The 18,407-nt window shown below is 38.7% G+C and overlaps 1 long non-coding RNA gene across 1 annotated transcript in view; it reads right to left on the minus strand.

The window, feature by feature from the left end:
- Positions 1-449: 449 nt before the first annotated feature.
- The window catches only part of LOC147026920 (uncharacterized), a 75,097-nt gene continuing 57,139 nt past the window's right edge, over positions 450-18,407 (minus strand). Inside the window, exon 4 of the long non-coding RNA XR_015057942.1 lies at positions 450-827. This is a non-coding gene — a long non-coding RNA (uncharacterized LOC147026920). The remainder of the gene's footprint in view (positions 828-18,407) is intronic.

An 18,407-nucleotide genomic window follows, 5' to 3' on the forward strand; every position in this document is an offset into this window, starting at 1 on the left:
CCTCCAAGACTCTGAAGACTCTGAAGACCCTAAATACACCAAAAAACCATAAGACCCTGATGACCACCAAAACCCAAAACAAGACCCCCAAACACTCCAAAGACCCCCTAGGATCTTCAAGACCCCCAAAAAAACCCAAGACGCTAAAGACCCTGAGGACTCCCAAGACCCCCAAGGACCCCAAGACCCTCAAAGACCCCCAAACACTAGCTGGTTTATGATTGCCTTCCCAGCACTGGGTGGCTTGTGATTGCCTTTCCAGTAGTTTGGGCAGGAATTTGGATATGGTGCTGCTGATAGCTCACCTACTCTTCGTGAAAGACACTGTGGGGATCTTTGATGCCCATCAACTAATGTTGGTAGATGGTGTGGCGGAAATTTACACAAAAGAGAAAACACTTTGTAATGTAATAGATCGTTTATTGTATAAATACATACGGGGAGAGAAAGGCCTGTCTCAATTGTACAAACAGATCTCTGCCTCTGAGCCAGAATACATGGTTTTTATATGATTGGAGAATAGGGAGGGGTCAAAGCATCAAAGGATACTGGTGAATCAATACCAGACTACAAGAAAGCTTTGTTAAACATAAGGTCCTTCAAGAAATAGAGAAAAAAACAATTCTCTGCCACATAAAACAAGATAGCGCAGTGAAAGAATGTGTGTCTTACTTGTGTGCACAGAAAACCTTCATTTACATAGGCAATGATAAGCATTTAGCGCAGCACATCGGTGGAGCATCTGGTTTGCACAGATAAAGTACAGCTTTGTAGAACAATGAGAAGTCCATTGCCTCCACAGTCCGATGAGACTCCTGCTTTACAATCTAAGATAACAATGGGAAAGCAGAGTTAATGAGACTTTACAATGCCTTCAGTGCCCGACTTGCTGGCACCAACCGAAGCAGCTTTAACTTAACTTGCCAACCAAGTGAAACAGAGAAAAGATCATATTGTTACACAGTTATCGAACACACTATATCTATTCATTACAAAATAACCATCAGTATGCAATGATCTGTTGTCTATATTTTAAAGTATCAGAGCAGCAAACATAACAGAGGGGTACATATTTCATTTTAACTAAGCATGAACTGATAATGTCTTAAATCAGGCCCAGATGAGCTTGGGCCAGAATGAGGATTATATATTCGTTATTATTATTGCCATCTGGTTTGAAATGTTCACTTTTAGCATGTACTAGTGGATTTAGGAGCGCACTTTTTGAACAAAGAGAAAGGCAAACAATATAATAATAAGCTTTTAAAAGATGTCACAGTTGTATGGAATTTTCAAGACCATAGTATATTTGAACAGAGAATCTACTCTCATGGCCTGTCATAATGAGTTCTGAGAAAACAAAGAAACTCATGCCATGTGCAGCTCTTATTTGCAAATGAAATGAGTTCTGACTTTGTCACTGTGAGAGAGATGATTAGCATATTTTATCCTGCAGACAATTTAAAACTTTATCTCAGAACACATGAACCATTCCTTATAAAGTGACTTTAGCTAATGCTTTACAACAGATTTCATACTTCAATGTTGTTTGAAAGCAATTATAGAGAAATGAGTACATAATTTGTGGAAAAAGAACACTTATCTCAATGTAAAAAATATTTGTTTCAGCATGATCAATACAGAAACACCAATGCTTTGCAATAGTCATGTCATCCAGAGAGCTTTCCATCACCATATATGTCCATACTTACATTTCACAAGATGGAATTAATTATTTTATTTCCACAACAGGCTGCTCAATTCAACAACCATTGGAGGGACAGCACACACATTAATGATTCACTCAGTCTGTGAAACAGCGGAATGACAGTTTACAGCTGGGTCAGGTTGTGAACCTAGGGTCGTCAGCTCAGAAGTGAGTGTGGGACCTCAAAGCCATCCCATCAGCCAATACAGGTCGTAGCTTAATGCACTGTTAATAAACAAACTGCGATTCCATTTTGTATTTATATGTTTAAAATCTATCTCGTTTGGTATCATGCATTTATTTTGGGTGAATGTTGAGCTTTTTCAAAAGCAGTGCAGGAAATATATATATATATATATATATATATATATATATATATATATATATATATATATATATATATATATATATATATATATACATATATATATATATATATATAGACATATATATATACATATATATACATATATACATATATACATATATACATACATATATACATATATATATATATATATATATATACATATATATATACATATATATATATATATATATATATATATATATATATATATATATACATATATATATATACATATATATATATATATATATATATATATATATATATATATATACATATACATATATACATATATATATATATATGCATATATATATATATATATATATATATATATATATATATATATATATATATATATATATATATGACGACCTCATGAAGCTGGTTGAGAGAATACCAAAAGTGTGAAAAGCTGTCATCAAGGCGTTGGCTGCTTTGAAGAATATAAAATATATTTTTGTTTGTTTAACACTTTTTTTGATTACTACATAATTCCATATGTGTTATTTCTTAGTTTTGATGTCTTCACTATTATTCTACAATGTAGAAAATAGTAAGAATAAATAGTAATAGAGTATATAAATAGTAATTGTATTACTATAAATAGTAATAAGAAAAACTCTTGAACTAGCAGGTATGTCTAAACTTTTGACTGGTACAGTATATATGCAGTACTGGTACAATATATGACTGGTACAGTATATAAAGCATATAAACTGTGCTTTCACATTGTCTCAGGTCGCTCACCTGCATTTAATTTTGCATCTATTCATTTTCATTAATTTTTTTCATTTATGGGTGCTTTCCGATGGTTCTGTGATTTTTTTCCCCAGTGTATGGGCTTTGATGTCCATCAGCACACAAAAATTCAGCTTTCTACATCACCCGGAAGAAACTGATCTCTTTAATGTCAGTCAGTGGCTCGAAAGATATATATATATATATATATATATATATATATATATATATATATATATATATATATATATATATATATATATATATATATATATATATATGTGTACACACCAGCCAAACCCACGGTCTGTGCGAAGTTTCTAAAGTGAGGGTTCATTTGGATGTCAATATATCCAGTGTTCACAATGTTATTTATCAAATTTCTTTATATACAATGTTTCTTGTTACATTTTTTTTGTGTCAAATTGACCTTCTGACGTAGTCAGCATGTGCAGAAGAGGGTTTTACATTGCAGACGCTGTTGTCTCGGAGTGGCAATTATGCCTCTCAGCGGTGACGGTCTGTCGTCGACAGACGTAATGACGTCAGCGAACGACCGATGATGTCATGACGTCATCACCCCTCTCAGCGGTGACGTCACACGTCGCCATGCAAATGAATGTAAAAATTAGAAAATCGCCAAAAATTCCCAACCCTGTCCGTCTGACGCAATCTCACATAGCCCATGCTATTCAGGAGACCACAGAGCACCCGCATGCCGAAATTGGCGACAATCCTTCCAGCAGTTTCGGAGGAGATACGTTAACAGAAATAATATATATATATATATATATATATATATATATATATATATATATATATATATATATATATATATATATATATATATATATATATATATATATATATATATATATATATATATATATAAAATTACATTTATGTGGGGGTGGGGTAGGGGTGGGGGGAGTCGGTATGTATGTGTATACATAACACAGGCACTTTTATTTACGAGCGTGATCATCAAAAAGGCTCTACATGAATGTTGGTTGTTTAATGTCATCCTTAAGTGATCATACAATTGTGCAAGCCTGGTTTACAAATAAATGGATTTATGTCACATCATCAGTGGCTGATCAAGCCATTTAATCTCATTTGACAGCTCCCTTTCACTCTCGTACTACGTTGTGCAATTATTATGAGTCGGTGATTCAAAACAACCTACTTCAACTGTAGAATCCCTTATACTTTGTACTGAAACTGTTACCTAAGTAAATTATGGTTTTATTGTCGGAACATGACATGTTATTCACCAAAATTGTTCATCTTTGATTTTTTTTTCACATGATGCAAACCAAGCCACAAATTATAATCCTCATTTGTCGTGAAGAAAATGCAATTGTACTTTCTTTGTGTTGCAAAGGCCTATTGATTTAAATATGCTCTGAGTTGAATCTATATCTTATAAGGTCTCACTACAAACTGTATCCTGGCACTTTGCTTCTCAAGTGTTGTATCTCATATCTTTGGAAGGGGAATTAAGCCATCTATTTCTTCTGCTAGCACTCACTTATGTGTGTTTACAGTTACCTTGGTAAGTTTTGGAATAGATAGGCCATTGTGTGCAAGCATCCTGAGATATTTCGAAGTTTCTACTGCATAACTACACTTGCAACCCAATTCCCAAGAGTTCAAATTATCACAAGCATGTAATATTAAGAAGAGTTAATAGATTGACTTATTGCAAAGACAGATTGGCTGTTCTCAACAATTAATTTATTCTCTCTAACCTTTTGTTAACTTAATGTGTCACTTTTTGAATTCCACCCCAATGAACAAATGTCGTTTTATTTATTTATTATTCATGGATAAACGAAGAGGAATGTTAATGTTGTTGTTCGTCTTTCGGCTGCTCCCGTTAGGGGTCGCCACAGCGGATCATACGTTATGATCCGCATACTGATTTGGCATAGGTTTTACGCCGGATGCCCTTCCTGACGCAACCCTGGTCGCCTCTTACGACACAGGGATAAGGATTGGGTTTCGCCATGATTCCGGGCTGCCCTACACCCTCTCATAGAGTGGCCCAGTGCAGAGCTCCTATCCTCAAGCGGTCCTCAAACCCAAGCCTCCGGGTAGCCGGATTACAGGTGCACGCCACTACACCCGGTTGAAGAGGAATGTTAATATGTGAACAAATTTGTGATTGCTTAAATCATAAATCTGCTAATAAAAAGTTTTGCTTTTATATTTGGCTTTATCCAAGGTGATCAGGGAGCAGAATTTGATTTATTCCTCCAAATTGACTTGATATAAAAAGATGTGTAAATGATTAAATGTAGTACATTTTAAAGAATTTTTCCATAATCAATCCATGTTTTTGTTGCGAATTATCCTTTTGCTTTGCAAACACTTCCTGACAGGTGTTAAAGTGGCTTTAGTATGGCTCTCTACATTATGAAAATGCGCATGAGCTTTCATTGAAGCATTAGTGAAAAAAAATTTTTGGGATTTATTCAAAAATTCTGTTGTTGGGCAGGTGTATTTCTTATGACCATTGATCAGAGATTATCATTCAGTACATAAGAACTACTTGCAGGATACAAGGCCTTTGTCTGTAGCTCAATGGAGTCATCCTCCCCACAATGTGTTTGGAGCCCCCTGTTTCACAGTCTCTTCTGGATTCTGTAGAATCTCAAGCTCTTAACGTTATTGGCATCTCCAGCCTTGAAGCTGAAGCTCACAAACTGTTGCTCTCACATTGCAGATAGGTCTCACAATGCAGATCCATTTCCTTCCTTCGCTCTTTAACACTTTCCAGCAAATCCGGGATGTCTGTGTTCGTCTAATCCTGGATAAAGTCCCAAAATTCAGTCTTACCCTTGATAAAGTTCCAAAATCCAGGCTCACTGCACACCTAAACTCTTTTAATCCTCCTTTATCCCATTTGTGGAACTACCTTCTTAAGGTTGGTCAATCTTGCACTCTTCCCTCCAAGGCTTCAAGCAGGCAGGGAGTGCACTACCATCTCATGTCATCGCCCATCACTACCCATTAGAATTTTTATTGCATTAGCCCTGAACTATAATCCAATCCACTTACTCACATGTTACTGCGGTTCCTCCCATCCAATCCTTCTCCTCTTTTCCTGTTCATTCATTCCTTTGCTTGTGTGTTTCCAACTGTTTTCCCATTTTTTGGCTCCACAATCATTTCGTTTCCTTATTACCCTCTCTGTCCTCACTCTTTCATGAGCCTCGATCTTATCTTGAAAACAAAATAATAAGAGGAAAGATAAAGATTTGAATTTTGATCCTCATGATCACCACCTGATCCTCGTGGTCGCGATGGGATGACAGTGTGCTGCCTGCACAGGTATAATTTTGCACACTGCCGTGGGTGTTTGGAAAAGGTTGTGAAAAGAATTACTAGTGCACAGGTGAACACAAATCTTTGCCTAATTTCTTCTTGTGGTTTCCTACTTCTCATCGTTGCCTGGGTCTATGACTAGAGCCACTAAATCTGAACTGAGAGGTGAATCTTTGCCACCAAGCTGGCTGTCTCTCATATCTGTCTCTCTCAAATACTATGTTGACAACAAATTGTATATCTCAAATCTGTCTGTCTGCCAACCCTTGTAAATGTACTTCCAACCTATCTACATATCCCTTCTGCTACGTCTTTCACACTATTGGGACATGCAGTGATTAAATTATAAATCTCTTCCTTAACCATTGCATATGACAGCAGCTTATTGTGACCATTGCAGTGCATTTCGGCCATGCCATCTGAGCTGCAAGCAGCTTCTTCTGATAATACCTGAAATATCTTTCCAGGTACTCTGACCATATATTTAATCAGATGAGTCTAACACATGCTTGATTTTCAAAATGAGACCGCTCCTTACCCGTGCCTCTCAATTCCTATCAATTTCCAATTGAATTCTAGATCGTTCTGGACTTGTTTAAGGCCCAATGCATTAAATCTCTTCGCACTCATCTATGAATCGGTTAATCTCGATGAAACAGTTATCGTGATATAAGGCTCGAGCTCCTCCATCCAAGTTCATTAAGATGCAGTTATCCTGCCTTGGTGAAAACTGCTGTCATTTATAAAAGATTTAGAAAAGCTTTCTAAATACATAGAAAAAAAAATCCAAATTGCTGTTAATAATCAGACTTCATGAAATACTTTCTCTTGCAAAAACGTGATCATGACTATTCCATTTTTTTGTTGATGAATATGTGCATATTTCCAATTTGGCAAATTGCTGCAATTTGGTGTTAATTTTCTGAAAACAAGTAAAATTTTGGCCTCTCAGAAATCTTGGGTGGCTTGTATGATCTTTTGTGGAAAAGGCCGATTGGGCATATTTTTTATGGTTCCTGGAGGGAAGCATCAAGTGTTTAGTCTTGGTGTCCTTGGTGTCCCGCTTTTTGAAGAATAAGTTTTCCATTGGTATTATTTTTTAATTATTGTATCATTTCTTTGGATTTGAAATTATTTCATTTTTCCCCAATTCTCAATTATTTAATTTTAATTGTTTTCCTTTCAATTTCTTATCCAACTATTTTAAATATTCTTTTAAAAATTATTTTAAAATTATATTTTTCAATTTTCATAATATTTTTGAGTTGTTTTAATTGTTTCTTTTTTTTCAATTTTTAATTTTTTAGGTCAGCTCGCTGACCTAATATAACCGTTCGATGTCCTCAGGTCCGTCCGTCTGTCTGTCCGTCCGTCCGTCAACAATTTTTATTTTTCTATCTCCTCTTAGACGTCTTGGCCGATTGAGTTCTAACTTGACACGATGATAATACTAGTTGCTCTCGATAGATCGGCTGAGCCCTTTTTCACATTTTCGCCTCAGGGTCAAGGTTACAGGGTCATCAAATGCAAAATGAACGATTGGTCGAATGGTCTGTAAGGAAGCATCGAACGGCTATAATGCATAATGGGTTTCATAGGGATTATTAAGAAGATTTAATTCGACCAACTAGTTTCTCATTACCTCTGTCGCCTGGCCCTGTTTATTTGACAACACGAGGTCCGCTGGCTTCAACACAGCTTCGTGCGGTTATTTTAAGTTTAATTTAAATTCTGTTTTCACTTTTCATCGTCGCAAAGGTTGATTAACACTCGGTTGCATCAAGTTTTGTGAAAATTGAATGTTTATATCCTCGGTCTGTGTGGAATGCATTGCAGCGAGGGAAAGCTTCCATTGGCTTCCATCCGTTTCCATCCCATATAACGAGGCTGTCTTAAGTTCTAGTTGATTTCTGTTTTCACTTTTGGGATCTACTGGTGTAGCTGCACGTTGTAATGAAGATAATTTTCGTGCAAATCTGCTCAGAAACACACTTTTCATGAGGAAAATATATTCAATTCAAATAACCGTGAGACTCTGGAAGGGACACAACATGCTTTTCGTTCACTGCTTCACCTCGTAACCTGTCCTCCTGAGGGACTGCTTATTCGTAGCGTCTAAGATTAATGTTTATATTTTAGATTGTTTGGGGATGTGCTCTACAAGCATGTGAAAGAATTCCGGTGAAAAACGGACGTTTTAAGATTTTGTTCGGAGTTAGGGCATTTCATCTGACGGCACAGCCTGGTGTTGGCTCAGTGGTTAGGGTGGCGGCTTGGGATCCTAGGGTCCTGAGTTCAAGCCCCGTCGGCCACTGAATTAATACACCAGGGAGTTGAGTCAGCCTGTGATCCTTCCGAGGTCGGCAAAATGAGTACCAGTTCCAGTGTGTGTACTGGTAGAGGGGCACTGCATCAGCGACAGTCGCGCTTCAAGAAATGATAGCTACCCCGGCAGCTCAGCTGCCATACGACCACCACCACCATCCGACGGCGAGCTGGCTGGTCACGTGACGCCACGCAGACGTGCAGGCATCGAGTGATTGAGCTTCTCGGTGGCCCGAGGGTCCTTTTTAGTTGGAGTCCAGCTCTGTCCTGGATACAGCCGTTAAATGCACACACTTAGAGTATTTATTTCACGGCCATAAACGCGGGTTTGAAAATTGTATAATGATGTTGGGAATGATTCCTAGAATATGGAGATTTTTGCTTCGAGGGGCCTCAGGCGTTTATTTTAAATTAAATTTGAATTCTGTTTTCACTTTCCATAGTCACTTAGGTTGATTAACACTAGGTTACATCAATTTTGTATCCGAGCTGACCGTCAACCCCGCTCAGGTGTATTTAAAAAAAAAAAAAATATATATATATATATATATATATATATATATATATATATATATATATATATATATATTTATATATCTTCTTCTTCTTTCGGCTGCTCCCGTTCGGGGTCGCCACAGCGGATCATCCGTATGATCCGCAAAGTGATTTGGCACATGTTTTACGCCGGATGTCCTTCCTGACACAAACCTGATCGCCTCTTACGACACAGGGATATGGTACACCTATTTTAACCGGGTATACACCGGCCCAATACACTGGTGCTCATTTTGCCGACCTCGGAAGGATGGCAGGCTGAGTCAACCCCCTGGTGTATTAATTCAGTGGCCCAACGGGGCTTGAACTCAGGACCTTTTGGATCCCAAGCCGCTGCCCTAACCACTGCGCCAACACCAGGATATATATATATATATATATATATATATATATATATATATATATATATATATATATATATATATATATATATATATATATATATATATATATATATATATATATATATATATATATATATATATATATATATATATATATATAGTTGTGAATTCGCGCCCGCCGGCGTGCGAGCGGCCACGTAACTCGAATCGCGGCACGTCGCCCACCGGACGGACAATTCCGTCGTGACCCTCTTGGACTAACGCTGGGAACTAGTCACGGGTGGGCCTTTCGGACTCACCACGATCGTGCCAATCGGCCCCCCGCGTGGGATAGGGTTGTTCGTCAAATTCGACCTACCTAAGTACCCACACGGAGGGTAGACCGGGCGATCGCACCTCGCCGCAAGTCGACTTCGGACACGGGCCACTTTAAGCGACCCGTTCTGTACTATCGGGATAACCGAGCGGTGTTGTTATCGTCAACCTCGACGGTTCCGATTAATTATTGGGCGTATTTAGCCGGTAAAGGTCGTGGCTGTTGGCGTTGTTGTTGTTGTGAAGCGGCGTTGCGGTTGGTGGTTGTTGTGTGATGGCGGTTGAGACGTGGTTGGCTCAAAATAAAGATAGAACAGAAAAACGGCTATCTTAAAGGGTCGCAGCCCGAATGAATGACATTTATTCCCTCTAAACATCGGGTTTGGGGCTAACTACACATGTACTTACAGAGATATCTCACCTGCGGGACCTGAATGGTGGTTTGCGAATTTCCTCAACCACAACAATATTTTATATATATATATATATATATATATATATATATATATATATATATATATATATATATATATATATATATATATATATATATTTCATTTGTCTATTATTTAATCTTTTAATTATTATGGTTCCCATAGGTTTTCATTATGAGGCATAATTTCAAGTGCTACCAATTGACTAATATGACGAGTTGGTAAACGGGGAACCATCAGCGATCTCAGATCACAGCATTCTATTTAATCATACATTGTTTGGTGTCAGGGCAGGCAGTCAAAGGGAGATACAAATGAGGTAAGCAACCATATTACTGCCAATGAATGAAGACTGTAAGAGGTAAGAGACTCATTATTGACTAACAGCTAGAAACACAATGTGTACTTAATACTTCACAGAATGCAAGTTTACATGTAACAGCCTGAGATGATAATCTTTTTTTAAGAATACAATCTCAGGTCATGTGGGTTTGAAAAAGTTGACACTAATACTCGTTTTTGTTTTTTGTAGACACTGTCGAGGCTCATATGAGAGCTAACACACAGAAATGCACAAGAGGAGCAGGAGAGAGAAGGACAAAACACTATGGAACAGAAACATGAAGGGCGAGGGATGGGGTGGGGTACGCAGAGTAAACAAGATAGACACTACAGGGACATTCAGGAAGGAAAGTAAGGAATTTGAAGGAGGTGGGTTTGGGGTGGATTTGCAGGGGTAGAAAAGATCATGGTTTTGGATGGGGGGAGATAAGAGATGGTGGTGAACAGCTGTTTTGAATACCTGGAGGGAAGAGTCAGATTGAAGAGAGTGTGGGAGTTTGTTCCAAAGGTGGGGAAAAAATGGATGAAAGAGTGAAAGTGAGCAGTGATTCGTGATTTTGGTAGCTTTACCAGAAGGGGGTTGCTGGCAGAACTTGAGCGCCCTGTGGAAATATGGGGGGGGGCGCACCCGGAGAGGAAACTGTAGAAGACAAAAAGACCACTGACCTGTCTGCGGTGAGAGAGTTAGTGTGGTCAGCCTCATCACGGGAGACACCAATGAACCTAAATACCTTGCTTTCCACAGTGCAAAGCCTGGAAAGGTGTGAGGCAGGAGCACCAGCTCAGGGGAAGACCAGTACTCCATCAGGCTGCAGATGAATGCTTTATATGGGGTCAGGAGCTCAGGTGTGCCAAGGTAGGACTTTGCACGATGGTGGATGCCCAGTCGGTGACTGGCTTTTCGTGGCCAGTTTGGAAATGTGGCTTTCCCAGGAAAGATCATGGCAGATAGTGAGACCCAGGAGCTTGAAGGAAATGACTTCTTCAAGAGGATTGTTGAGAAAGTAGATGGGGGTTGTGGGTGGGTTCCAGATGGAACCCCCCCCACCACCCCCATCTACTTTCTTGTTTTGAATGATTGTTTTAAATTTAAAGTGGAAGTGTGTTTTTTGTTTTCAATTATAGATGTTTTTAGATCCTCGTGGAGGATCTTGAAGTCTTACTCACATTGTTGTTCTTCATCTTCTTCTTGTGGACTTTTTTGTTTCACAGCCTACAGTTTTCATCAAAACTTCATGAAACTTTGCATATCTATGTAAAAATACCCTGGGCAGACAGTCACTGTCTCCGATTTTGAAAATTCCTCCTAGAACAAAAATTATGATGTCAAAAATATCTCCGCGAATGGAAATCGCCTAAAAAATTATCTCCGAAACTAGGCAAGCTTTTTGAATTCTGTTTGCGAGAATCAAACGGGGCATTAGCAGAGATGAATTACGCACATATGATACATCACTATGATGTCATATCAATGTTTATGATGTCATTCCTATTTTTTGACATTTTTTGTTTCACAACCCAGAGTTTTCATCGGATCTCCGTGACACTTGCCATGAATATGCAGTAGGCCCACGCGCAGGCAGTAACCATCTCCGATTTTGGAAATTCTTCCGAGAAAAAAGTTGACGTCATAATATCGCTGCTCATGCAAATTGCCTCTACCATTATTTCCGAAAGTAGGCAAGCTGTTTGAATTTTGTTTGCGGGAATCAAGCCGGGCATTAGCACAGATAATTTATCGCAAACCTGATGCATCACAATGACGTCATATTCGTTTTTATGACGCCATCATTAAGAGCACGAGGATCTTAGCTCATTTGAGCTTGTTATTGTAATAATAAATATGTTCTATTGCTATCAGAGATTCAGATAACCTAAATCTCATGAATAAAAAAAATTGCAAAGATGACCCCTGTAGGTGATGATGTCATTGGTGCCTAAAACGAATGATAAGCTGGCAACATTGTAACACTTGGCCTGTCGATAAAAGACTGAAATATGCTTTCAACTCTGTCCTCATTAATGATGGAAAGACAACTACATATATCATATATTGTGATAAATGTGCAAGTTTCTTCTACTTTATTTGGTGTGGGGATAATTCACTGACACAAAATCAATTTTGTTTTAGGGACCAATTTTGTAACATAACACTGATGGTAAATTTCTGTTAGTATGGATGAGGCAGGAGAATGAAAGTATCACATCCAGTTGATTGAAGTTGTTATCAAAACGAACATTGGAGAATGTAGAAACTAGGTACTGTATTTATACATTCTAAGTGACAAATTCTCTCTGTTTTCACTGCAATTGACACCACCACCGAGTGCAATCTGAATAAATAGCCCCAAATGGGACAGACGCTTGTCTCATGATGGAAGACAGTCATAGTCAGAGTGCATTAGGTGATAAAGCTGATTTTCATTTTGATTAAATGAAAAATTAGGGGACCATGGGGGCTAAAAGGCCTGATAACATGATTGTATTCCTGCAGTGAAAACTATGAAGGATGAGCAGATTCTGAATTGATGGAAAAGTCCCATTCATTGTTGTCTAGTGAAAGGATCCACCCTTTTAGACCCTAAAGGGTGTAACAGGATCTAAGGATCTAAAGTGTTCTCAATGGTCCAAGAGATCTAAAGTGTTGATAGGGTCTTAAACTTTTGGGTCACGGACAAAAAAGTTTGGAAACCACTGGTCAAAATGGTCTATGGGATCTAAGGGGTCTAAAAGGTCTATGGGATCTAAAGGGTACATTCAAAAGTATTTGAGGTCTAAGGGGTCCAATGGATCGAAAGGATCTATGGGTCGAAAGATCAAAAGGGTCTATAGGGTTCAAAGCAGTGGTTACCAACCTTTTTTTTTTGCTGTGACTCGAAATTGACTACCAACAGGAACTCACGACCCTCAGGCTTATAATGAAATTTAAATATGTACTGTCGGACCAGGCGAATCATGGGGGATATGTTCCTGGAAAATGCTGCAAATGGCGAATCCACGAATAGCGGGGAATTGTTTCAATTGTTAAAGGGAGGATAAGTTCCCGGCAGTTTATGACCTGTGAAAAATACCATGAATTACAAAGCCACGACTGTCGACACCTCAAATGTCACGAATTGTTTCAATTATATGGAAAAAGTTGGGTAGGTTCCTGGCAGTTCCTGATTAATAGGGGAAACTTTTAAAAGTTAAAATCTTTTCAACCAAAAATGCACCTGATTACAGTTTCATAAAAAATTCTAACAAATTAAAAAAAAGACAACAGCAGGAACAGTTTCCGATGTTTATTGAAGGAATGCGATTGCAGTTTATTACCTTCGCATTCTGCGAAAGGTTATGTTTTGGTTGGAGTGTATTTATTTATTTATTTGTAATCTTGTGATTCGTATAACTCAAAAAGTATTAAACCGAATTACATGAAATTTGGTGAGATGATTGGTTATTAACCAGGAAGCATTCGATTAAATTTTGGGATCGTTCGGGTCAAAGGTCAAGGTCAAGGTCACGAAAAGGTCAAAATCGTCTTTTTACGATAACACGGTCAATTTTTATTCAATTTGCATGCAACTAACGCCAAAATGTTGTAGTGGCGTAGTGTAGTGGCACAAAAAAGTAGTGGCGGCGAAGGTATGCGCTCTGAGTGCCCGTTCTCGTTAAAAGTGATTTTCCAACCGTACCGCAAAAGTAAAACTTTGGGGCAATACCCACGGGCACTCACCTGGTAGTGGCTGGATAGATAGATAACCACGGATCCAATGGTAGGCATTGATGACTCACAAAATATGTAACGGAGAAGAAAGTAAATACCTATGGATTTTTTTTTTATGCCGTGAACAAACTTTTTTACATCACGGGTGATGAAGGTTGTGGTGAAATTTAATTGGAATTGTTTGTGTAATTTCTGAGAAGAAAGCAAATGTCTCTTTTGGTGGACAACCCCCACTGTAGACCCCCTTAGACCCCAATTTTTTAATGATGTGCACAAGTTTTGGTTTTAATGATGTGCACAAGCGATGAAAGTTGTGGTCAAGTTTCAGCGAAATTGTTTGTGTAGTTTCAGTGAAGAAGGCAAATACATATTTTAGGGGGCAACCACCCCTACCCCCCTCATACACCCCCTTAGATGCCGACTTTTTTAATGCTTCATGAGGTTGTAGTCATGTTTCATTGGAATTGTGTGTGTAGTTCCTGAGAAGAAAGCAAATACCTATTCTGGGAGGTAACCCCCCCCCCCCACCCAGTCGTCCCCTCAGACCTCTAGTTTTTTAATGGCGGAAACAGTATTTGTTGCAAGTTGGCGAAGAAGTTGCAAATATTTGTGGACGGATGGAGGAATGGACGACGCACCAACCCATAAGCATAACCAACCTATAAGTTCAGCCATCTCTGAAAAAAATCGTGACACACACACACACACATACATACACACAAACGGCTCTCTTATCGTCTAGATTGCCTTCCCCCTGCAAACAAGCGAAGGGTTGAGAAATAATTTTTTGACAAATGAAACCTTTTTAAGTCAATAATTCATAAAATAATAGTTGAGCAAATTAAATGTAAATCCTCCATTACTTCACAAGCCACGGGTGTTCATTGTGTGTATAAAGACAATAACATTTTGAAATTATGACAAAATATACGATGAAGAGTCAATTAAACCTGGTCTTTAAATATCTTACTCTTCGATTTACTGCCTTTTTGGATGTCCCTTCATAAAAAGAAACAAGCTCGCCCATATAATAATATGAGCTCCCTCACAAGGAACTTCAATGCAGTAGAGATCATTCAGCCTTCCAAAGCCAGTGCTGTTATTACCAACCTGCGGGTGTTTATCCATGCTCTGTCCTTTACAAATGTTGAGCATCAAGCAAGGAAGCAGCATATACCATTTTGAAAGTCTTTGGTATAACTTGGTAGGGGTTTGAACTGTTTAAATCACCAACCTCCCAGACTCAGAGCAGACGCTCAAACCATTACAACAATGAGGCTGGAATAATTTTTTTTTTTTTTGTGTGTTTGTTGTCGACTGACACATTCGTTTTTTGTTGTCGACTTTTGAACCAAAGCAAAAAAATATGACGTACACAAAATTACTCATTGCAAATTCATACACATGAGTTAGAGTCATGTGATTTCATGTGCAATTGAATACATCGATGTGAAAGACAACGTTATATCAGTGATATAATGATGTCCTGCATGAATATGGGTTGTTTCGTGCCACCATTAAGGGATCTTCATTTTGTTTAGAACTGGTTTTGAAAGTGATAAACTAATTCCACATTCAGTGGTCACATTCAGCCATTTGATACCTTTACTTCCAGGGATGTCCTGAAAAGACAGCTCCCTTTCACTCCAGAATAACTTTGTGCAGTTGTTATGAGTCGATGATTCCAAATAAGATGCATCATGTGGAGGGAGCACTGTGGAACCTCCAGCGTATTGCACTGAAGCTCTCACTTGAAATATATTTTCTTGTACTTTGCAGATAATTTTTTGCCAAAAATTGTCCGTTACAGTTTTCTCTTCTTAAGCATGCTCCTTCGTGTTGCACTTTTCTTCTTTGGGTTTTATTCTCTGTGAGTTCAATCTCTATTTCTGGAAAGTCATCTTTCTCATGTAGAGTACGCAAGATTATTAATACCCATGCATACAACATTAAATTGGACAGGAGAGACCATCAGATACAGCATTGGTGGTTGTCCAATGACACTGACAACACAGTTGGTCTATAAATCGGCTGCTTGGCCTACATGGGGGAATCAATATTGCTGACCAGCCATCATGAATCTATCTCGACAGTACAACCGCAATCCATCAAGGGGAAAGGGCTTGGCAATCGCACAAATGAGGAACAGAAATGCAGACATAAAGAGGCATTGTCGACGCAAAGTACCAACTGTTTTTGTTAAAAATACCATTTACAGTCGTCGTATTATCACAAAGAAACACAAAAGACTGCAATGCCAACAAAATTAGTGGATAAGGTGAATAAATTCCTGTGTCACATTATCATAATATGAAGCATGTTATGTTGTTGCTGACAGGATAGGTCAGGGATAGCAATCACCTTTGAGCCGTTTTGGCTGGATTTGATTGCTAACCTGAGTATAAGCTGTGCTGCTGGTGGTTTGCAGGCAAGGCAATGCATCAACAAGTATGCTATCATTTGAAGGGGAAATTAAACTAGCTGTCCTGTCTGCGAGCCTCTGCTGGTTCGATTCCATCCCTGGTCGAGTCACACGAAAGTCTTTAAAAATGGTACAAACTGCCTCCTTGCTTGATGCTCAGCATTTATAGGATAGAGCCTGGATAGACCTCATTGGTTTGCATCTTCAAGAAGGAAGATATTTCACAATAATTGCCCCACTCAGTGCAGAGAGAAAAGTAATGTCACAAGCTGATGTTGCCAGTACACAGAGTACCTCAGGAAGTTATATCACTTCCCCAAGCGCAGTGGCTGTTTGAAGGCACATCCAGTGTAGTCTCATGTATTTGTCTATATCTACCAGCTCCTCTACTAGCCTTAGATCCTGTCGAAAAAAGATCCCCTTTGGTACCTTTAGAAAAGAGTAGGCCATTGTATGCCAGTACCAGCCAAATGTAAAAAAATTCTAATCTACAGAGGGTGAGAGGCACTGTATTTGTGGCTGAGTAAGCATCAAGAAGCCTATATAAACCAGAAACGTGTCCAAGGATCAATTTCTTTAAAAGGGGGTGGACTGGCACTGTTAGAAAAAGCTCACAAAGCTTATGTATTCAATTCCAGTTAATAGGTGCTTGCACGTACTCGCTCATGGAATGGTCTGGCAGCTCATCTCCTGTGGGAACTGACTCCATGCGGATGATGACCAGAAGCCAGAAATGTATTATTGGACTGATTTCTTCCCCTCACGTGGTGGCAATTTTCAAATAAAAGCTTCTGGAGCTGATGTGTGCTGAATTTCTGTGGGTAGCAGTGCCACAGCTGACTCTGCTTTATACATTGGGTGGTTATGTGTCCTTCACAGATTGCAACTGAGCCAGAATCCATTTCAAAATTTGATACATATCCTGCTGTCAACAATTTAATGATATCAACTGTGTAATGAGTATTTGAACAGGATCGATGTGTGGCAGGCACGACCTTTTGGTCAGGACCCTTGCAGCAAAAGCTGGTGTGGCACATCGAGTTCATGATCACCATTTCAGTTAACCCCTCATTAATCAAAACTAACTCCAAGATTCCATGGCTCCTTATTCTTCTTGTAATCCTGCAAGCAAAAATAAATTGTCGTTAAAGAAGATTCAGTGTGGGGAAATTACTTGGGCTCGAAATGCTTTTACTATGATGGGTAACCCCAGGTAAACCCACAACTTTTTCAGCTCTACAGCCTACCACTTGTTCTGTGATTTTCTTTCTATCCAAAACCAATGTTCATGGAAGAGCAAAATGGCAAAGGATAAATGGGGCTTGTAGGGATAGCAAAGCAATGTGGAAACCAGTGGATATGGGGCATACAGACAAACAGCATCCGTGAGAGTTGAGAAGACTGCAGGTGTCGTAGGTATGTGGGGAATGTAAGAGGATAGAAAAGATCATTGGGTAAGAGTAGGTGACAACATGACCTTCCATTTTTGAAGTTTCCAAGGTGGCGGTTGAATTTTCTGTACAAAGAGTGAAAAGTGAAACAGAAAGAGCTGCTCGAAGAAAGACCAAGTCAGCAAAGAAAGAAATCATAAATTTTGTCATACTCGTGTGAGGAATGATAATAACAAGCACTGGATACGTATGTTTGTGTTGAGAGAAATTTATGGACAGAAGTCCACAAGGATAGTCCATGGCACGGGCTAAAGTGGGTGTTAAGAGAAGTCGTAAAACAACAAGAGGACAGAAAAGTTACTGAAGAATCTGTGAGCTTTGGTAGAGGTATATTTCTGCAACATCAAAAGAGTAGGAGTTC

Source organism: Eptatretus burgeri, chromosome 5 (assembly GCF_056783735.1).
Source record: "Eptatretus burgeri isolate ZD-2024b chromosome 5, Ebu_testis_v1, whole genome shotgun sequence".
In the NCBI taxonomy this organism is placed as follows: Eukaryota; Metazoa; Chordata; class Myxini; order Myxiniformes; family Myxinidae; genus Eptatretus; species Eptatretus burgeri.